This window comes from Lynx rufus, unplaced genomic scaffold, assembly GCF_022079265.1.
Source record: "Lynx rufus isolate CCGP_SWC_20201006 ecotype Redwood Valley unplaced genomic scaffold, mLynRuf1.p SCAF_30, whole genome shotgun sequence".
NCBI lineage: Eukaryota > Metazoa > Chordata > Mammalia > Carnivora > Felidae > Lynx > Lynx rufus.
Window position 1 is genome coordinate 934,991 of NW_025814846.1, and position 23,874 is coordinate 958,864.

At 40.1% G+C, this 23,874-nt stretch overlaps 2 non-coding genes across 2 annotated transcripts; both read right to left on the reverse strand.

The window, feature by feature from the left end:
* Nucleotides 1–4,059: 4,059 nt before the first annotated feature.
* Nucleotides 4,060–4,223, reverse strand: LOC124521623 (U1 spliceosomal RNA). Its single transcript, XR_006964574.1, has one exon. It is a non-coding gene; the product is annotated as a U1 spliceosomal RNA (small nuclear RNA).
* Nucleotides 4,224–19,778: 15,555 nt separating this feature from the next.
* On the reverse strand, nt 19,779–19,863 carry TRNAR-UCG (transfer RNA arginine (anticodon UCG)). Its single transcript has one exon. It is a non-coding gene; the product is annotated as a tRNA-Arg (tRNA).
* Nucleotides 19,864–23,874: the final 4,011 nt, after the last annotated feature.

Genomic DNA, 23,874 nt, shown 5'->3' on the forward strand with positions numbered 1-23,874 from the left:
CTCTCTCTGTCTCTCTCCCTCTCTCTCTCTCAAAAATAATAAACATTTAAAAATAAAATCATAAGAAAAAGAAACTATATTTACAGTACTGTGCTGTATTTATCAAAAATATATTTGTGTAGGGGCGCCTGGGTGGCGCAGTCGGTTAAGCGTCCGACTTCAGCCAGGTCACGATCTCGCGGTTCGTGAGTTCGAGCCCCGCGTCGGGCTCTGGGCTGATGGCTCAGAGCCTGGAGCCTGTTTCCAATTCTGTGTCTCCCTCTCTCTCTGCCCCTCCCCCGTTCATGCTCTGTCTCTCTCTGTCCCAAAAATAAAAAGAAAAAAAAAAAAGAAAAAAAAATATATTTGTGTATAAGTAGACCCATGCAGTTGGAACATGTATTCAAGTTTCAACTGTACATATCACAATCACATAAACCATATTTATATATTTATATATATATATCTCCTATTGGTTCTGTTTCTCTGACTGAACCATGACTGATACAGACCACCACCTCTCACTCCCAGGGCCTGACCATTACTATTCATCTTGAAACCATCATAAATAACCTCAACATGGCTTTTATCTATTTATGTCAGTCACTCTAAGACTCCCAAGACCCATTCCTCTCTTTGAGTGTAGTCTGACAGCTCTGTGTATCACTTTTATGACTCCATATCCCTCCTCCCCAACTTCTGAAACCCTTTCCTACTATGCTTTGTAGAATGCATGGACAGCTATCACCAATTCCCCTATCTCTGCAACTGCATCTCTACATATTCCCTTCATCTTCTCCCTCAACTGAAATTAAATTCCACGGTCCTTAGTGTCCCTGAAGCCCTCTTTAAATGGTGCTGTCTTCTCTCTCACACCTCTAGCACCACTAGGCCTGGAAGTGTCAAAGGTATCCTCCTTGTTTTCACTTCCAGGATATTCTCCTCCCTCCCTCCTCAAGAACAATCCCCAGCTTTGAGGGTCCTCAGATTAAATCACTCACTGTCCTCAGAGCAACCACTGACCCCTGGATGACTCACACTGCTTCCTTGAAGATTTTAGCACCCAGTTCACTGTTACTCCCTGCAACATTATTCCTGTCATAATTCTGGGTCATTGCAGTATGCACATAGATGATCTTAATGATAGTCTGGACTCTCAGTTCCTTAACCTCTTCTCCCCTAAATATCTTGCCCTCCACCCTACTTGACCCACTAACCCACTAACCCACATGGTCATACCACTGACCTTATAGTTACTACCACAAAACAAAACAAAAAACCCTATTCCTCCCTTTTCTCAACTTCAAGCATCCCACTTTTCAACTAACACTGCCTCCTTTCTAACCCATGTTATTGTTTTTCCACCTTAACAGTACTTTGTCCCCATTCATTAAACCTGCCACTCCCACTTCCCTTCATGTGTTCACTTCCCTCCCTATCCAGCTTAAATTTCATGGTCAATCATTATATTAATTCCTCTACATGTGCTCTCAATTAGTGATTTGAGATTTTCTTTTCTAATAAATATTTAATGCTATAAATTTCCTGGTGAGCACCACTTTTGCTACATCCCACAAATTTCAATATGTTTTCTTTTCATTTTTATTTAATTAAAAAGATTATTAAATTTGCCTTGAGAATTTCCTCTGACCCCTGACTTATTTAGAAGAATACTTTTCAAGCTCCAAAAATTTGGGGATTTCCCAGATATCTTCCCAATGATAATTTCTAGTTTAATTCCAATATGGTCTGATTTTCATGATTTCTATTTCAAATTTGCCAAATGTTTCTTATGGCCCCGAATATGGTCTAACTTCGTGATTGTTCCACGTGCACTTAAGGTCTGTATCATGTTGGGTGGAGTATTTCATAAGTGTCAGTGGGTTCAAGTTGGTTGATAATGTTCTTCATATTATCTATATCTTCACTGGTTTTCTGTCTACTTATTCTATCAATTATTGATAGAGGAATGTTGGAATCTTCAACTATAATTGTGGATTCGTCTATTTCTCCTTTAAGTTCTGTTTTTGCCTCATGAATTTTGAAACTCTCTTGTTAAGTACATACATATTTAGGATGGTTATGTCTTCTTGAAAATTGATACCTTTATCATTATGCAATGTCCCTTTCTATCCCTGAAAATATTCATTGCTCTGAACTTGGCTTTGTCTGAAATTAACATAGCTAGGTCAACTTTAGATAATATCTGTATGGTATATCTTTCTCCCATTTTACTTTTAATTTATTTCTTTACATTTAAAGTGGGTTTCTTGTAGAGAGCATGTAGATGGGTTGTGTTTTTTTTAATGTTTTATTTATTTTCAAGAGAGAGAGAGACAGAGTGCAAGTGGGGGAAAGGCAAAAAGAGAGGGAGACACAGAATCCGAAGCAGGCTCCAGGCTCTGAGCTGTCAGCACAGAGCCTAATGCGGGACTTGAACCCACGAACTGTGAGATCATGACCTGAGCCAAAGTTGGACTTAACCAACTGAGTCACCCAGGTGTCCCCGGTTGTGCTTTTTAATCCAGACCGACAATCTCTGTCTTTTAACTGGTATGTATAGATCTTTCACATTTACAGAATTATTGATATCATTTAAATAAAATCTATCATCTTGCTAGCTGATTTCAGTTTGCTATGTCTTTTCTTTGTTTTTTCCAGCCTCTACTTCTTTTTTCTCTTGGGTTAATTGACCACTTTTTGGAATTATTTTTTGTAGTAAGAGATGTATGGCATAATTAGGATTTTAACAATTTTAGGTGTACAATTCACTGGCATTATTATCCACAATATTGTGCAACCATTACCACTATCTGTTTCCAAAACTTTTTCATCACCTAAAACAAAAACCCTGTAACCATTAAGCAGTAACTCCCTATTTCCACCATGCCCAAGCCCCAGGTAACCTCTAATTTACTTTTTTGTCCATATGACTTTGCCAATTCTAGATATTTCAGATAAGTGGAATCATACAGTATTTGTCCTCTTGTCTCTGGCTTCTTTCACTTAGCAGAATGTTTTCAAGGTTCATCCATGTTGCAACATGTATCAAAACTCCATTTCTTTTATTGGCTAAGTAATAATCCATTGCATTATGTATCACATTGTGCTTATCCATTCATCTGTTGATGGACACTGAGTTGTTTCCACCTTTTGTCTATTGTGAATAATCCTGCAATGAACATTGGTGTAAGAGTACCTGTTTGATACTATTTTTTTCGGTTCTTTGGGGTATATGCCAAAAAGTGGAATTGCTATGAAACTCTATGATTCACCTTTTAAGGAACTAACTAGACTGCTTTCCACATCTGTTACACCATTTTACATTCCCACCAACAATGTATGAGAGTCTAATTTCTTCTATCCTTGCCAACACTTATTTTCTGTTTGTTTTTTCTATGATAGCCATCCTGGTAGGTGTGAAGTGGGATCTCACTGTGATTTTTATTTGTATTTCCCTAATGACTAACAATGTTGAGCATCTTTTCGTGTATTTACTGGCCATTTGTATATATCCTTTGGATAAATGTCTTTTCAAATGCTTTGCCCATTTTTAATAGGATTGTCTTTTCATTGCTAAGTTATAAAAGTTTTTTTTATATACTCTGGATAGTAAACCTTATCAGATATAAGATTTGCAAATATTTTCTCCCAACCTATAGATTTTCTTTTCACTTTTTAAAATAATGTTCTTTGATGCTCAAGAATTTTAATTTTGGTCAAGTCCAGTTTATTTTTCCTTTTGTTGTCCAAGTTTTTGATGCCATATCTAAGAATACATTGCCAAATCTAAGACCATGAAAGTTGATTGTTATCTTTTCCTCTAAGAGTTTTACAGTTTAGCACTTACTTTAGGTCTTTGATCCATCTGGAGTTAATTTTTGTAAATGGTATGAGGTCAATCTTCATTATTTTGCATCTAAATATCTAGTTTTCCCATTGCCATCTGTTAAAGAGTCTTCTTTCTCCCATTGAACAGTCTTTACCCCCTTGTTGAAAATCAATTGATCATAGGTATTTCAGTTTATATCTGTACTCTCAATTCTATTTGTCTATATGTCTATCTTTTTTTTTTTTTTTTAGGGGAAAGTGCAAACGCAGTCACCCACTACCACAAATTATGTAGTCCAGTTTCCCACATTTGGGGAAATCGCTGGGGTCAGCACATCCAGAGTACAATGGATAAGCCTCGCCCTGGGAAAACCCCTTTCGTGATATTGGTATCTCCCCTGCCAGGTAAGTATCTATATATCTATCTTTATGCCAGGATTACATTGCTTTAATTACTATAGCTTTGTAATAAACTTTGGAATGAGAAGCTGAGTCGTCCAACTTTATTTCCTTTTAAAGATTGTTTTGGTTATTTGGAGTCCTTTGCAATTCCATATGAATTTGAGGATTGGCTTTTCCATTTCTACATTTCTACAAAAGTCATTTTTTATAGCATTTTTTAAAATCCATTTTGATAAAGATTGCATTCAATCTGCAGATGCTTTAGGTCATACTGGCATCTTAACAATATTAAGTCTGCTAATCCATGAACATGGGATGTGTTTCCATTTCTTTGGGTCATAATTTATTTCAGGAATATTTTATAGTTTTCAGTGTATAAGTATTTAACCTCCCTTGTTAAGTTGTTCCCAGATATTTTATTCTATTGCATGCTATTATAAATGGAATTGTTTTCTTAATTTCTCTTTTGGATTTTTCATTGCTGGTATAGAAACACAACTTTTGTTTGTTTGTTTGTTTGTTTTATAAATCAATTAATTTTTAAATTTACATCCAAGTTAGTTAGCATATAGTGCAACAATGATTTCAGGAGTAGATTCCTTAATGCCCCTTACCCATTTAGCCCATCTCCCCCCTCCCACAACCCCTCCAGCAACCTTCTGTTTGTTCTCTATATTTAAGAGTCTCTTCTGTTTTGTCCCCCGACCTGTTTTTATATTATTTTTGCTTCCCTTCCCTTATGTTCATCTGTTTTGTATCTTAAATTCCTCATATGAATGAAGTCACATGATATGACTGACTGACTTTCTCTGACTGACTAATTTCGCTTAGCATAATTCCCTCTAGTTCCATCCATGTAATTGCAAATGGCAAGATTTTATTCTTTTTGATTGCCAAGTAATACTCCATTGTGTGTGTGTGTGTGTGTGTGTGTGTGTGTGTGTGTGTGTGTGTGTATTCTTTATCCATTCACCCATCGATTAACATCTGGGCTCTTTCCATACTTTGGCTAGTGTCAATAGTGCTGCTATAAACATTGGGGTGCATGTGCCCCTTCAAAGCAGCACATCTGTATCCCCTGGATAAATACCTAGTAGTGCAATTACTGGGTCATAGGGTAGTTCTATTTTTAATATTTTGAGGAACCTCCATACTGTTTTCTAGAGTGACTATACCAGTTTGCATTCCCACCAGCAGTGCAAAAGAGATCCTCTTTCTCCACATCCTTGCCAATATCTGTTGTTGCCTGAGTTGTTAATGTTAGCCATTCTGACAGGTGTGGGGTGGTATCTCATTGTGGTTTTGATTTGTCTTTCCCTGATGATGAGTGATGTTGAGCATTGTTTTATGTGTCAGTTGGCCATCTGGATGTCTTCTTTGGAGAAGTGTCTATTCATGTCTTTTGCCCATTTTTTCACTGGATTATTTGTTTTTTGGGTGTTGAGTTTCATAGGTTCTTTATAGATTTTGGAAACTAACCCTTTATCTGATATGTCATTTGTAAATATCTTCTCCCATTCTGTTGGTTGCCTTTTAGTTTTGCTGATTGTTTCCTTCGCTGTGCAGAAGCTTTTTATTTTGATGAGGTCCCAATAGTTCATTTTTGCTTTTTTTCCCTTGCCTCTGGAGACGTGTTGAGTAAGAAGTTGCTGTGGCTGAGTTCAAAGAGGTTTTTGCCTACTTTCTTCTCTAGGATTTTGAAGTCTTCTTGTCTTATGTTTAGGTGTTTCATCCACTTTGAGTTTATTTTTGTGTATGGTGTAAGAAAGTGGACTAGGTTCATTTTTATGCATGTCATTGTCCAGGTTTCCCAGCACCATTTGCTGAACAGACTGTCTTTATTCCATTGGATATTCTTTCCTTATTTCTCAAAGATTAGTTGGACATATGTTTTTTGGTCCATTTCTGGGTTTTCTGTTCTGTTCCATTGATCTAAGTGTCTGTTTTTGTGCCAGTACCATACTTTCTTGATGATTACAGCTTTGTAATATATCTTGCTGTCTGAGATTGGAATGCCTCCAGCTTTGGTTTTCCTTTTCAAGATTGCTTTGGCTATTTGGGGTCTTTTCTGGTTCCATACAACGTTTAGCATTGTTTGTTCTAGCTCTGTGAAGAATGCTGGTGTCATTTTGATAGGGATTGCATCGAATATGTAGATTGCTTTTGTTAGTATGACATTTTAACAATATTTGTTCTTCCACTCCAAGAGCATGGAATATTTTTCCATTTTTTTGTGTCTTCTTCAATTTCTTTCATAAGCTTTCTATAGTTTTCAGTGAGAAACACAACTGGTTTTTGATTGTTTATTTTATGTCTTGTATCTTTCCTGAATTTATTAGCTCTAGCAGCTTTAAATAGATTCTTTGTGATTTTCTTTATATAGCATCATGTCATCTGGGAATAGAGAAAATTGTACTTCTTCTTTTCCAATTTGTATATTTTTTATTTTTTCTTCCACCTAATTATTCTGGCTAGAATTTACAATATGAAGTTAAATAGCAGTGGTTAAAGTGGGCATTCTTATCTTGTTCTTGATCTTAGGGGGAAAGCTTCTAGTGTTTCACCATGAATATGATGTTAGCAGTGTGTTATAAGGTTTTTTAATCTCTAAAAAAAAGGTTTTGTAAAGCACATTTTTTAATTCAACACCGTATCATAAACATGTTTCCAAAAAGCAAAAATATTTTTGTATGATTAATACATCCAAGAAATAAATGACAAGTTTGAGAATCTTATACAGCATTGGAAAGAATCATTAAACTCAAAGATAGAAAAATATCCAGAATGAAACTCAAAGGGACATAAATATGGAAGACACAGAAGAAATTGTAAAAGACAAAGGGATACAGTGAGAAAGTCTAACATATGTGTAATTGGATTCCCAAAAGGAGAAATGATGGGGTAGAAGCAGTGTTTATAGAAATAAATTTCTAAAATTGAGAAAAGATATCCAACATAAGTTCAAAAATCCCTAGAGTTCAAGCAATATAAATCAAAAGAAAAACAAATCTAGGCACTTTATAATGAAACTGCTAGAAATAAAAAAGATGAAAAAGAGAAATTCCTAAAAACATACAGAGAAACAGTATGGTAGTTTTTCAAAACATTAAAAATAGAAGTACCATATGATCCAACAATTCCACTTCTGGGTATAACCCCAACACAATTGAAAGCAGGGTCTCAAAGAGATATTTATTTATTTATTTATTTATTTTATACTTTATTTATTTTTTGAGAGAGAGAGAGACAGAACGTGAGGGGGGAGGGGCAGAGAGAGGGAGACACAGAATTTGAGCAGGCTCCAGGTTCCGAGCTGTCAGCACAAAGCCCGACGTGTGGCTCAAACCCAGGAAGTATGAGATTATGACCTAGTTGAAGTCAGACACTCAACCAACTGAGCCACCCAGGTGCCACTCAAAGAGATATTTATAAAACTATGTTTGTAGCAGCATTAATCACAATTGCCAAAAGTTAGAAGCAACACAAGTATTCATTGATGGATAAATGTATTAAAAAATACTGTATTTCCATACAATGGAATATTATTCAGCCTTAAAAAGGAAGAGGATTCTGACACATGTGACACCATGGTTAAACCTTGAGGACATTATGTTGAGTGAAATAAGCCAGTCAAAACAAGACAACTACTGCATGATTACACTATGGGGTACTGAGAATAGCCAAATTCATAGACACAGAAAATAGAAGGTTGCTTGCCAGGGAATGAGGGGAAATGTTTAATACATACAGACATTCAGTTTTCAAAATAAAAACAGTTCTGGATATTGATTGCACAATGTGAATGTGCTTAACACTACTTAACTGTATACTTAAAAATTGTTCAGATAGTAAATTTTATGATTTGTATATTTTAACAGATGTTAAATTTTTTAGTTTAAAAAAAATCCAGAGAAAAAGAGTATAACTTCAAAGCAGAAATAATTAAAGTAATATCTGAATTCTCAGAAAAAAATACAATCCAGAAGAGAGTGGAATAATACTGTCAAAGTGCTGAAAGACAATAAATGCCAACCTATAATTCTATACCCAGAAAGAACACCCTTAAACAATTAAGTTGAATGTCAACATATTCAGACAGGCAAAACCTGAGAGAATTCACCATAAGTAGACCAGCACTAAAGGAAATGCTAAAGGTTTTTCTTTAGGCATAAGGAAAATGATCCTAGATAAGAGGTCAGATTCAGGAATGAAGAAAATGAAAAAGAGTAAATAAGGAGAGGAGGAGAGAAATAAAATAGACTACTACTACTACTAATGTCTTAGGCAGTGTAAATATATGAATAAAGTTGAAATACATAACACTAGCATGCAAGTCAGGAGGGGTGGTACACAGAATCAAAGTGTTCTAGGTCCTGGCATGGAAATCATCAATATATGAAAAAGCTCTCAGCCTCATTAGGAACCATAAAATGCAAATGTAAACCCCAACATGATACAGCTCTATATCTATATCCACCAGAATAGCAAAAAAAAAAAAAAAAAAAAAAAAAAAAAAAAAAAAAAAAGCCGACTGACACTGCCTAGTTGGTGAGGATGTAGAAGTAGTGGAATTTTCACATGCTATTCCAGTTACATCAGAGTGTCATATGCACAAAAAGTCACAGATATGGGGAAACAAAGATATGGGCAAGAAGAGTTATAAGAGTCTCATTTACGATACTTACAAACTGGAAACAACCCAATTGCCCATCAACAGTAAAATGGGCAAATTAAATTATGGCATGTTCATACAATAGAACATTTTAGAGCTGCAGTGTCTGATATAGTAGCCACTAGCCACATGTAGCTCCTTAAATTTAAATTAATGAAAATAGAATTTAAAATTCACCAGTTCCTCAGTAACATTAGCTACATTTCAAGTGTTCAATAGCCTCACGTGGTTAGTGGCTATCAAGTTGTACCATATAGACACAGAACATTTCCATCATCACAAAAAGTATTAGCAGACAGGGGCACCTGGGTGGCTTGGTTAAGCGTCCGACTTCAGCTCAGGTCATAATCTCATGGTTGGTGAGTTTGAGTCCCACATTGGGCTCCATGCTGACTGCATGGAGCCTGCTTGGGATTCTCTCTCTCTCCCTCTCTCTCTGCCCCTCCCCCACTTGTGCTCTCTCTCCCTCTCTCTCTCTCTCTCCCCCTCTCAAAAGATGAATAAACATTAAAAAAAATTACAAAAAGTATTAGCAGACAGCATGGCTACAGAGCAAGGGCTAGATACTTTTTTTATGTAAAGGGCCCAGTAGTAAATAATTTAGACTTTGCAGGCCATATGTAGTTTCAACTACTCCGTTCTGTGATTGTGGCATGAACACATCCATAGACAATATATTAATGAATGAGGGTGGCTTTAATAACACTTTATTTATGGACACTAAGACAGATATTTCACAAAATACTATTCTTCTTGTAATTTTTTCCAACCATATAAAAATGTAAACACCATCCTTAATAGAAAGACCATACAAAAACTGACACCAGGCCATATTTAGACTGCGGGCTATAGTTTGCCTACCCCTCCAGCCACTCCTTTCTGGCCTGCCAGGTTTCTGTGGATAGGTCTGCTGCAAACCTGATCTGTCTTCCCTTGTAGGTTAGGGACTTTTTTTCCCTTACTGCTTTCATGGTTCTCTCTTTGCCTGAGTATTTTGTGAATTTGACTATGATATGCCTTGTTGATGGTCGGGTTTTGTTGAATGTAATGGGGGTCCTCTGTGCTTCCTGGATTTTGATGTCTGTGTCTTTCCCCAAGTTAGGAAAGTTTTCCTCTATGATTTGCTCACATAACCCTTCTACCTATTTCTCTCTCTTCCCCTTCTGGGACCCCTATGATTCTGATGTTATTCCTTTTTAATGAGTCACTGATTTCTCTAATTCTTAAATTGTGCTCTTTTGCCTTAATCTCCCTCTTTTTTTCTGCTCCATTATTCTCTATAAGTTTGTCCTCTATATCGCTGATTCTCTGTTCTGCCTCATCCATCCTTGCTGCTGCTGCATCCATCCGTGATTGCAGCTCAGTTATAGCATTTTTAATTTCATTCTGGCTAGTTTTTACTTCTTTTATCTCTGCAGAAAGGGATTCTAATCTATTTTTGACTCCAGCTAGTATTCTTATTATCGTGATTCTAAATTCTGGTTCAGACATCTTGCTTGTATCTGTGTTGGTTAAATCCCTGGCTGTCGTTTCTTTGTGCTCTTTCTTTTGGGGTGAATTCCTTTGTTTTGTCATTTTGAAGGGAGAAAAGGAATTAATGAGGTAGAAAAATTAAAATTAAAATTAAAAATATTAAAATTAAAAAATATTAAAATTAAAAACACACACACAAATAGAATAAATGATGCTAGATACTAGGTGTGTTTTGGTCTGGGTGTTGAAAGTGGTTTGACAGATTAGAGGAAAAAAAGGGGGGGGAAAAAAAAAAAGGAAATCATTTGAGAATTTGAAAAAATGAATACACTGAAGTAGACTAAAATGAGATGATGGAGATAGAATTTGAAAAAATGTACACAGAAGTAAAGAATATAGTAGAAAAAATTAAAGAAAAATATTTTTATGAAAAATTAAAAATAAAAATGAATTTTTTCTTTTTCTATATTCAATAAAAAGAAAAGAAATGAAAAAGAGAAAAAACAAAAAACAAAAAAAGGAAATCATTTGAAAATTTGAAAAAGTGAACACACTGTAGTAGACAAAAATAAAATGATGGAAGTGAAATAGAATTGGAAAAAACTTACATAAAAGCAAAAAATATAGTAAAAAATTAAAGAAAAATATTTTTAATAGAATTTGAAGGTAAAAATGAAGTTTTTCTCTTTCTGCATTCAAGAAAAAGAAAAAAGAAAAAGAGGAAAAAAAGAAAAAGAAAAAAGAAAAAAAATCGTTTGAAAATTTGAAAAGGTGAATACACTGAAGTAGACTAAAATAAAATGATGGAAGTAAAATATAATTTGAAAAAATTTACACAAAAGTAAAACATATAGTAATAAAAATTAAAGAAAAATATTTTTAATAAAAATTGAAAATAAAAATGAATTTTTTCTCTTTCTGTATTCAAGAAAAAGAAGTGTAAAAGAGAAAAGAAAAAGAAAGAAAGAAAATTGAATAGACCTGCTAACAGACTGAAGTAAGACTGAAATTACTTCATTTTCCCCTAGAAGTCAGTCTATGTAGAGCTTTATAGTCCATAAAGTAAGCCAGCGGTGAGACTTGTGTTCTTGAAGAGTGAGGTTGGCCCAGTTGGGCAGGGCTCAGTGTAATGGCTCTGCTCTCCACTAGATGTCGCTGCTAGCCTACTGAGGTGGAGTGTTGTGGTGCTCGTAGGTGCATATGCACATGCGCAGGAGTGGTGAAAATAGTGCCACCCAGCTACCCCATCTGTTCTCTCAGATCAGCAATTGTGCACCCGTCCTCTGTCTTCAGCTCTCGTCCACTTCCTGCTTTTTCACTCTCTGTGACCAGGCCCCTGGCAGTACCTCTCTCCTGAGTTTTGTCTCAGATGCGGCTGTTTTCCCTGACCCTTTACTTCTGAAGGACTGTGGCTTTGACCCGTTCCACCCTTCTACGGGAGGGTCTCACAGAGCAATGGCCGAATGAACAATGGCCAAATGCCGGCTGCACCCAGGAACGCTTGCTGGACCTTGCTGCTGCTAGTGCCCCGAGACTACGGCCAGGTGCCAGCCTGCCCCAGAAAAAGTTCGCGAGATAGTGTAGCAGCAGCGTTTCAGGGATTACGGAAGATCACAACACACATCTGGCACCAGGCTTCACCCTTAACAACCTTGTTCCAGCACCAGCAAATGTGGCCATTTTCTGAGGTCTGCTGGGACTAGGTGGCTTCAACAGTCTCTACCAAATGTCCTTCCAGCAGTGGCCCGAGATCCTCCCCAACCCCACTCTTTTCCTGGGGATTTGCCCTTCCCACCAGAGCACCGCCAGGTATTGAGCTGCAGAGTTGCAGACTGCACTCCCCTTGTTTACAGTCTTAATGGAATTTAAACCCTCTCCTTTCTCCTTTCTCTCTTTTTAGTTTAGTCCCTGCAGCTGTTTCCAATTGTCCACTTTCTCTCCAGAGGCTTTTGGGGAGGGGTGCTTTTCCTGTATTCTCCTCCCCGCCCCCCCCGTCTCCATCCTCCCTCCACTTGCAAAAGCACCTCCCTTCCTGCGCCTTCTCGCTCCCCAAGTTCACTTCTCCATGCCGCATACCTGCTGAATTCTGTGGTTCAGGTTGTGCAGATTGTTGTGTTAATCCTCCAGTCAGTTTTCTAGGTGTGTAGGATGGTTTAGTGTTGGTCTGGCTGTATTTCATGGACGTGAGACACACAAAAATCTTCCATGCTCTTCCGCCATCTTGGTTCCTCCTCAGAAGACTTTAACTGTGAAACAGGAAATGGGCCCTTACTAGTTACCAAAAATGCTGGTACCTTGATCTTGGACATTCCAGCCTCCAGAACTGTGAGAAATACATTTCTGCCATTAATAAGCCACCCAGTCTATGGTATTCTGTTATAGCAGCTCAGATTGACTAAGTAGAAAAGTTCTGGAATTGAAGGACACACATCTTCAGGCTGAAAAGGTATACTGAATATACAACAAAATGCACCTCATAAAAAAAATCACCAAATCAAATATTTCCAAACTTCAGGAATACAGAAAATATATTGATATTGGTCAAATAGGAAAAAAATGATACTATGGCTGGATAAGCCAATGCACGTAAATTAAACAACTTAGAGGAATGAGACCAATATCTCGAAAACCTCAAATTACCAAAATTATCCGCTATCAAATAGTAATTTGGATACTCCTATAAATAAATTGCATTCATAGTGAAATTCCTTCCAAAAAAGAAAACCACAGGCCCAGATGGTTTCACTGGTGAATTCTGCCATACATTTAAAGAATTAACATCAATTTTACAAAACCTCTTTCCAAAAATAGAGCAGGAGAGAACAGTTTCCAACACCTTTCTTGAGGCCAACATTAATTACCCTAATCAAAACCAAAGACAAAGAAAAAAGAAAAGAAAGCAAGCAAGAAACTTCAGGTGAACAGTTTCATGAACATAGACACAATAATCCTCAACAAAATATTAGCAAATTGATTCCACCAATATATACAAAGAAAAATATATCTCAAACAAGTGGTGTTTATTCCAGGAATACAAGGCTGGCTCAATGTTTGTAAAAACAACTGATTAAAGCCATTATATTAATTGCTTATAAAGGAAAAGCCACATTATCATGAAAATTCATTAAGAAAAAGCTTTTGACATCTATTCAAGATGAAAACTCAACAAAGTATGAATAGAAAGGGAGTTCCTCAACCTAATAAAGGGCATCTACATAAAACCTACAGCTAACATACTTGATACTAAAAAAAGTGAATGGCTTCCCCTTAAGATCTGAAACAAGGCAAGGATGTCCATACTTACCATTCCTATTCCACATCATACTGAAAATCCTAGCTAGTATAATAATTCCAGAAAAATAAATAAAAGACATTCCAGTGGGAAAGGAAGAAATAAAACTGCCCATATTCATGGACAACATGATTATCCACTATAGAAAATCCCATGAAATCTAGAAAAAGATTCCTATAACTAACAAATGAGGTTAGTAGGATCACAGGCTACAACATGAATACACAAAAATCCATTGTATTTCTGTCTACAATAAATGTACAAATGGAAACCAAAAGTTTAAAAACCAATAAAATTTGCAATATTTCCAAAGCATGAAATATTTAGTAATGAACCTAACAAAGTATACACAAGATCTACATGCTGAAAGCCACAAAGTGCCAGTGAAAGAAACCCAAGAAATAATTAAATGAAGAGACAAACCATACTAATGGATGGGAATACCCAACATAGTAAAGATACCAGTTTTATTAAAACTAATCTATTTAAGTTTCATGTAATATAATAAAAATACCAGCAAGAGGTTTTTTGTATATATGGACAAAGTGATTCCAAAATTTATATATAAAAGCAAAGTATCTATAATCACTAAAAACAATTTTTAAAAGAATAGAGTTGGAGGAATGACTCTACCTGCCTTTAAAATTTAATATGATGTGGGTGCCTGGGTGGCTCAGTCGGCTAAGCATCTGACTTCAACTCAGGTCATGATCTCGCCATTCCCAAAATCAAGCCCCACGTCGGGCTCTGTGCTAACAGCTGGGAGCTTCGAGACTGTTTCTGATTCTGGGTCTCTTCTCTCTCTGCCCCTCCCCTGCTTGTGCTATGTCTCTCTCTCCCAAAAATAAATAAACATTTAAAAATTTTTAAAAATTAATACAATTCTACACGGCAGAAAAAGAAATCAAAGAATCAACCCCACTTACAATTGCACTAAAAACAATAAGATACCGGGGCGCCTGGGTGGCGCAGTCGGTTAGGCGTCCGACTTCAGCCAGGTCACGATCTCGCGGTCCGTGAGTTCGAGCCCCGCGTCGGGCTCTGGGCTGATGGCTCAGAGCCTGGGGCCTGCTTCCGATTCTGTGTCTCCCCCTCTCTCTGCCCCTCCCCCGTTCATGCTCTGTCTCTCTCTGTCTTAAAAATAAATAAACGTTGGAAAAAAAATTTAAAAAAAAAAAACAATAAGATACCTAGAAATAAACCTAAGTAAAGAGGCAAACGATCTGTGCTCTGAAAACGATAGAAGATTTATGAAAGAAATTAAAGAAGACACAAAGAAATGGAAAAGCATTCCGTGCTCATGGATTGGAATGACATTGATAAAATGTGTATACTACCCAAAGCAATCCACCCATTTAATGCAATCCTTATCAAAATCAAACAATCCTAAAATTTGTATGGAACCAGAAAAGACCCCGAATAGCCAAAGCAATCCTGAAAAGGAAAAGCAAAACTGGAGGCACCACGATTCTGGATTTCAAGCTATATTACACAGCTGTAGTCATCAAGACAGTATGGTACTGGCACAAAAACAGACACATAGATCAACAGAACAGAATAGGAAACTCAGAAATGTACCCTCAACTACATGGTCAACTCATCTTCGACAAAGCAGGAAAGAATATCCAATGGAAAAAAAGAGGGTCTCTTCAACAAATGGTGTTGGGAAAACTAGATGTCGACATGCAGAAGAATGAACCTGGACCGCTTTATTACTTGATACACAAAAATAAATTCAAAATGAATGAAAGACCTAAATGTAAGACAGGAAACCATCATAATCCTAGGGGAGAACACAGGCAGCAACCCCTTTGACCTCAGCCGGAGCAACTTCTTATTAGACACATCACTGAGGGCAAGGGAAATGAAAGCAAACATGAACTATCAGGACTTTTTCAAGATAAAAAGTTTCTGCACAGCAAAGGAAACAATCAACAAAACTAAAAGGCAGCCTGAAGAATGGGAGAAGATATTTGCCAAAGACATATCTAATCAGGGGTTAGTAACCAAAATCTATAAAGAACTTACCAAACTCAACACAATAGACACTCTTCCGAAGAAGACATCCAGATGGCTAACAGACACATGAAGAGATGCTCAGCATCACTCATCATCAGGGAAATACATATCAAAACTGCGATGAGATACCACCACATGCCTGTCAGAACTGCTAAAATTAACAAGTGTTGGAGGGGATGCAGAGAAAGGGAAACCCTCTTACACTGCTGGTGGGAATGCAAACTGGTGTAGCCACTCTGGACAACAGTGTGGAGGTTCCTCAAAAAACTAAAAATAGAACTATACACTATGATCCAGCGATTGCACTATTGGGTATTCATCCAAGGTTACAAAAACACAGAATTGAAGGAGTACATGCACCCCAATGTTTATAGCAGCATTATCAATAGCCAAACAATGGAGAGCACCCAAATGTCCATCAACTGATGATTGCATAAAGAAGATGTGGTATATATATGAAATGGAATATTACTCAGCCATCAAAAAGAATGAAATCTTGCCATTTGCAATGACGTAGATGGAGCTAGAATGTATTATGCTCAGCAAAATAAGTCAATCAGAGAAACACAAATATCATACGATTTCACTCATATATGGAATTTAGAAAACAAAACAGATGAACATAGGGGAAGAGGGGGGAAGAGAAGAAAGGGAAACAAACCATAAGAGACTCTTAATGATAGAGAACAAACTGAGGGTTGATGGAGGGAGGTGGGTAGGAGATGGGCAAGGTGGGTGATGGGTATGAAAGAGGGCACTTGCTGTGATGAGCAGTGGGTGTTGTATGTAAGTAATGATTCACTGAATTCTACTTCTGAAACCAATATTGCATTGTATGTTAACTAATAAAAAATAAATAATAAATAAAATTTTTAAAAACTCAATATAATGCTACAATACTTAAGACAATGTGATATTAGTGAGGAGATAGACATATAAATCAATAGAACAGAATAGAGGCTCCAGAAATGCACCCGCACAAATACTACCAACTGATTTGGACAAATGTACAAAACAGATTCACTGGATAAGGCACAGTCTTTTCAAAAGTGGCATTGCACTCTTTAGGTATCCATGTGCAAAGAAAAAAGAATATGTGCCTCTAACTCACATCTTATACAAAACTTATCTCAAAATAGATCATATATGTAAATATAAAAGATAAAGCTATAATACCTATGAAAGAAAACATAAGAAAGTTTCTTCATGACCTGGGATACATGCAGAATTCTGAGACATAACATCAAAAACATGTCAGAAATATTAAGGAACGAGTGTTAAAATGACTCCATCAGAATTAAAAACTTTTATTCTGAGAAAGACCCTGTAAAGAGAGTAAAAAAAAAAAAAAGAGTACTTAGAAATATTTGTCAATTACATATCCAACTACGATCCAGATACACAAAGAACTCGTAAAACGCAACAATAAGAAAATGAACAGCTTAATTAAGAAATGGGCAAAACACTTGACAGACACTTCAAAAGAGGATATAAGAATAGCAGATGAGCACATGAAAACATGTTATTAGCCATTAGGAAAATGCTAATTAAAACCACAATGAGATGCCACTGCATACCTATCAGAATAGCTGGATTAAAACATACTGACAAAACCAAGTGCTGGTGAGGAGTTGAAGTTAATGAAAAGCTCAGCTATTGATGCAGGGAATGCAAAATGGTACAGCCACTCAGTGAAGCAGTTTGCCAGTTTGTTATAAAGGTAAACATGGAGTGACCATAACACCCAGCAATCCCACTCATGGATGTTTTCCCTAGAAAGTGAAATTTTACATTTACCAAAAAAAATTGGCAACAATGGACATAGCAATCTTATACATAATCACCCCAAACTTAAATAAATCAAGATGTTCTTCAAGAGATGAATGGAAAAACAACCTCTGCTTCATCCATGCACTGGAACACTACGTAGCCAATATAAAGGAAAGTAAAATCAATATATGCACAATTTGGGTGAATCACAGATGCATGATGCTGAAGGAAAGAAGCCAGACTCAAACAATTACATATTGTATCATTATGTTTGTATACAATTCTGGAAAGGTAAAAATATATGAATGGGAAACACATCCCTGGTTATCAAAGGTCTGGGATGGGGGAGACAGTGTGAATACAAAGAGCATAATGAGGGAGACTTTATGTATAATGAAGCTATTTTATATCCTGTGGTGGTGAAGAATACACAAATTTATCCCTGAAAAGGCTTGGGACAAATAAAGCATTCAAAATAATGGCAGGCTTCTCCAAATTGACATTGGAAGTTAAAAAAAACAGTGGATCAATGCCTGAAAAATCCTTGGTGGGAAATTTCAGCCTCAGATTTACACATCGAGGTATCAGTTAAGTCTGACATAAAAGCAAACTTTGCTCACGCAAAGTCTCAAAAGAAATCATGTGCCTATCTGATGTGTCCTATCAGAATTATTGTAGTACACTAAAAAAAAAAAAAGTGGGTCCCAATAGGCACCAGATCCCAACTGGGGGCCTAGCAAGGGAATGTTCTAGATCAATATAGCACCCTAGCACCCTGAGTAACCAATAAAGACTGGAACATGGTTAGGGAACGTGCACTTGAAGAACAAAGGAATGAAGACATTTGAAGATTTAGAAAATACTGGTGATAGGTCTATGACAGAAATCTATGTTCCTTTAGTCGCATTCACTGTAGTGTATGTAGTGTTCCAGGGCTTGGAACAGTGCCTCGCACGTGATAAGCATTCAATAACACTTTGTGAAATGTGAAAAAGAGAGGAAGTGTGAATGGGAGGACAGGAATTTGATACAGTGAGTACACACAACTTTTTAGAAGGAGTTTTTCTATAAGGCTGAGCAGAGAGATGTGGGGTAACTCGAATGGAAGGTGGGATTAGAAGAGAGTTTTTTAAGGAGGGAGAAAGGACAGGACTGTACATTGATACGAGTGATGCCAACTGGAGAAAAACACTTATGAGAAAGGAGGGAAGTTTTTGCTGGTTGCCCTATATTCTCAGGGAAATGGGAAGCAAAGTCATCAGGTGAGAGTGAAGACAGGTGAGTGATGAGAAAGAATCCCAATATCCTCAACATCTCCAGATGTTCCCCCCTAATTGTCTTGCTCACCTGAGAGCTGGCTGTTTCCTAAGAGCATTACTTTCCTTGAAGGGTTTTTCAGGTGGTATCGTGGTCTCTCACACACCTATAATATAATAATAATAATACCACCAGAGGGCTAAATCCTTGCACAATCTAGACCCCTTCCAAGTTGTCGAGATGAGTTTCATGGCACTCAGTATGTTCTATCTTTGAAAATGATTATGTGTACTTGAAAAGAATGTGTATTCAAATGTTGTTGAACAGAGTGTTTCATAGATGTCAGTTCAGGGTAACAGAGGCTGCTGTTCAGGGTAACAGAGGCTGCTGTTCAGGTCTTCTGTATCCTTGTGAATTTTCTGTCCAGTCCTTCTATCAGTGGATGAGACAGAGTATTAAAACCTCCAGATATTAACGTTACATGGTCTAATTCTTCCATCAACTTTGTCAAGTTCTGTCGTAGGTATTTTGAGGCTCCATACCTATGTGCGTAGAAGTTTGAAATCGTTATGTCTCCCACATCAGCGGATCCTTCTGTCGTTACGAAATGTCCACTTTTGTCTCTAGGAACACTCTCTGTCTTAAAAGTCAACTTTGTCTCTTGTTATTATGGCCACAATGGCACACTATCATCCACTGTGCTCTCACTCTCAGCGGGTTTATGCCATTATTGGAAGGATATCCCCTGTAAAAAGCAGGTAGTTGAATCCATCCGTTTCTTCTACTGGATTGACACTCTCTACCTTGTGATTAAAGGGATTCATGCGTTCATAATATGGGTAGGTTTGCAGATGTTATTTTGCTACGAGTGTTATACATTTCTCATGTCTTTTTGTGCCTCCATTTCTCTGTGGCTACCGTCTTCTGTGTTGGATAGATGTGTTCTTTCTTTTTTTTTACTAATTTTTTTAACGTTTATTTATTTTTGAGACAGAGAGAGACAGAGCATGAACAGGGGAGGGTCAGAGAGAGAGGGAGACACAGAATCCGAAACAGGCTCCAGGCTCTGAGCTGTCAGCACAGAGCCCGACATGGGGCTCGAACCCACGAACCTTGAGATCATGACCCGAGCCGAAGTCGGACGCTCAACCGACTGAGCCACCCAGGCGCCCCTAGATAGATGTGTTCTAATATACCATTTGATTCCTTTGTTCCAGGGCCCCGCCCCCTGAGGTCTCAGGGCTTTCAGGGTGGCCCTTCCTTCCCTAGCAAGACCCAGCATGTGCCCTGTGCTGATAGATGCTGCAGAGTCTGCTCCCTGCCAAAGCCACAGGTGCCCGTCCCAGTGGAAGCCCTGATCTTTTCTCCATAAAGAAACTATACACCAAGGGAGTTGCAAGAAATAGACAGTCTGTACTGGCAGGAGCAGGGGGATATCCCTAGGATTGGATTTTGAGGGTGCTGGATCAAGAGGACAGGAATAGAAGACTGGATAATCAGGTTTTGCTGAGTAGGGGCACTTTCTCATACCACGGGGTTTAACCCACTGGCAGGGACTCCAGGAGATGGAGTAGATAGATTCACCACCAGAGTGGCCCTCAAAAGCTCCAAGAAGGTGGTGGCCCGCACTGAGAAGTGGAAGTGCCTGCCTTGGACTAGCAGAGGGTAGAGGAAGGAACAACAAGGCTGAATGATGCAGGTGAGCTGGAACGGATAGAAAAGGTGAGGCCAGTCACATGGCCTAACCATTAAGTTCCATGAGAGGGCCCAGTGGACCCACCATTCACCAAAGTTCAGCGGTTGCTGCCCTCTGCAGGCCGATGCAGGTGATGGCAGCAAGTGGTCCTGGCCCGAGCTCATTACCATCCATGAGAGTGATGGAATTCTGATGTAATAGAGAGCAGAGAGTAACTCTCAATCAAGAGACCTCAGGAGACTACCTTTCCTGTAACAACCGGCAAGGTCAGGGGGGCAGTCAAGAGTGCTTTGACTGGCAGGGAGCTGAGAGGATGGTTCAGACAGCCTGGCTCCCTCGGGGCAGCTACAGCCAGACAAAGGCAAGGGTGCAAGAGAAAGGGGGTGGTCGTCCCAGTAAAAAGTTACAATTTCTTGCTCAGTTCCTGGTCCTGAGCCAATTTTGAGACCAGCCCCACTGACTCAAGAGGTGGAGGAGTCCTGAGGAGGAAGGGTCAAGAAACAAGGTGATGAGTATATACATACTATGATGATGCCACCGGCCTTCCCTACAGAGAATGACTGCCATTTCTCAAGTGACAGTGCACTGGGGAAAGAGAAATACCCAGACATTTCTAGGACTATTGGACCCAGGGTCCGAGGTGACATTGATACTGGAGCCCCAAAGTGTCACCATGAGGCTTGGCTAGAGTGGGACTTAGGAGACCCTGGTAATAAAAGGAGTTGGGATAGAGATCCAGTCATGGAAAGCCGACTGGATCCCTGGGCCAACGCAGTGGTCACTTCTCTAGTCCACAAGTTGACGATTGATACATTCGGCAGTTGGAGCAAAAACCCCCACGTTGGGACATTGGTCTGTCTGTGGGGCAAGAAACTATCATGGTCAGGAAGGCCAGGTGGATCCTCTGACACTGGTCCCCAGCCCAGGCCAGAACAGTAAGTCAAAACCAATATGGGACCCTAGTGAGGTTGAAGGAAGGGAGTTAGCAGCAATTATGGACACCACTGGAGACCTTTAGGATGCAACAGAAGAGGAGGTAGGAGAACCCCAGTGATGAAAAGAGTGGTGAAGGTGTGGAAAGGCGCTAGGATTCTGTCTATGGGGGAGAGGGAGAAGGATGAAGGGAACGGAAATGGCAAGAGGGCCAACGGAGTCTTCGACTGAATCCATTGGTAACATTTCCGAAGAGGGTGGTGGGTAGAGGAGATTCTGCTGTCTCCTTCGTGATCCATTTTGCACAGCATCCAGATTGCGCAGCATGACTTTAAGAGCCACTGGGAGAAGTGGGAGAGGGCGTTTTCCACACACACACGTAGGGATATTGGGGGCATGCTTGAGGAGGCTGACTGCAGATTTAGAGTACGCCCAATCCCCCCTGCTCTGTAACCTTTCCCAGCACGGTAGGCTTCTCAGGTGCAGACCCAGCAAAACCTGGCCTTTGCGATTACGCAGGCAAGAGGTGTTGAGGTACCTCAGGCCTCTCCTGAGGATCAGCCAGAGTAGGATGTAGGCAGGAGAGGCGAGGGCCAGACAGAGCATTAAGAGTGGGAAAGAGAGGAAGGAAAGTATGGAAGGAATCCAGGGCTCCTGGAGTAGGGGTTGGGTGGCAAGCAAGGGAAATTCTAACACTGGAGCACCTCACAGAAATCAAGGGAGGGACCACTCCCCAGATATTGGGACTGCTCAGCTCAGAGAAGCTGGGAACCGGTAGCTGTAGAGCAATTGGAGAGACAACTGGCGCCCCACCCCAACCACCACCACCACTGTTAGGTGTTAGTTGTGCATGCTCCAGAACTTTCACCATACTTGTACTGACACCTATGTGCACTCTCAACATAGGACTGGTTCCGTTTTAAATTTTCATTTGACTACTTACAAATGTGTGTCCAGCTCCAGTGATCTCCAAATTACTGTGTTCAGTCACGAGGATGCTTTGAAATGTGTGAACACGGCCTCATGTGTTCCTTTTGACTAGCGTGGTTCAGTCTACCAGATGCGCTGAACATCAGTTGCTTGCATCCACTTCCCCCTTACTGATGGGAATTCAGAGTGTTCCCAGTTTTCCCCATCACCAACATTCCTGTGTACGTATCCTTCCTTGTCCATTACACGAATGAGAGCGTCCCCAGAAGATGTAGGTGGCAGTGGACTTGCTGGGTCACAGGGGGAATGGGCGTCTCTTCTAAGATTCTCCACTCAGAGCTCAGAGCAAGGACTCCGGGGCCAAACTACAAGTTTCGATCCTGCCGCGGATCCCGACAAAACAAATGACCTTGCGCCAGTGGCTGAGCCTTTCAGTGCCCCTTTGCTCACCCATAATAGGGCGGTACTAGTGGGTACCTCAACCCTAGGATTGTCTCGACAATGTGTCACTAGTTAACTACAGTGCTTACAACAGAGCCAGGCATGTGGTACCTGTTGTATAAGTTGGTTGGCACTGATTCTGCCAATTTACCCTCCCAAAGGGCTCTTCTGCGCCGCTGCCCCCTCCTCCACCCGACCCCCCACCCAGCAGTGGGCAAAAGCAAGGGCTCTGCTCAGAACCTCTCCCACCCTCGGAATGGTTCAGCTCTTTGACTCTTTCAAGTCTGGCCTGTGAACACTGATTCGCGGTTTTAGTTCGCATCTCCAGGATTTGTGATGGTGAGCGTCTTTTGGCGTGTGCACTGGCCATTGAGATTTCTTCTTTGAATTGCCTCGGAGTGGAGAAGGGTCGGGGTCGGGGGGCCAAGTCCAGCCTTTGCGCCAAACCCGCCTGACAAGAAAGTTCCCTGAGCACACATCCAGGGACCAATGTCATCGCCCACCGAGGTCAAGCGGATGCAATAGAGACGCTGCGGCCCGTAAACAGGACCACATTTGCTCTCCGGCCCTTCGCGGGGGAATATGCCACAGGTCCCATGATCACTGACTGCGGGCTTCCCGTGCCCATTGTCCTATCAGGTTCTGAGCGTGGCCGTGGGACAGAGGCCGGCAAATCCTTTCTCGGCAGGTGCTTTACCTCCGTCCCGACGGGTCATCCCCAACCCCGGAGACAGGTGCCATCACAACCCACTCTGTGCACGGGCGGACAGAGGCTAGAAGCCGTGACTCCCAACTGGAAAGTAGGAGGCGGGCCCAGAAGAGCCCGGACAACAGGGCCTACCAACCGGCCGCCACACCCGAGAGACCCAACACCCCGACCTGCTTGCGGGGGGGGGGGGGGGGGGGGGGAGGGCGGAGACCAAAGGCGCTCCACCCCATCGGCCAGGGCCTCGAGGGGCGGGCAAACGAGGGGCGCGCGCTGGTTGGCAGGGGACAGACCAATGAGGAGGCCGTGGCGCGGGCGTCGAATGCGTGTGCAAGCCGCGCGGCGTTTGAGGTCTCGTGCGGCCTGGTGCGGCGTCTGTGGTGATTGCCTGCGTCGCCCGAAGGACTCGTCGCTCGCCTCGTGCCTCTGCCATCTTGCCTGTGGCGCCGGGGCCAGGGCGACCGTCTTCCCCG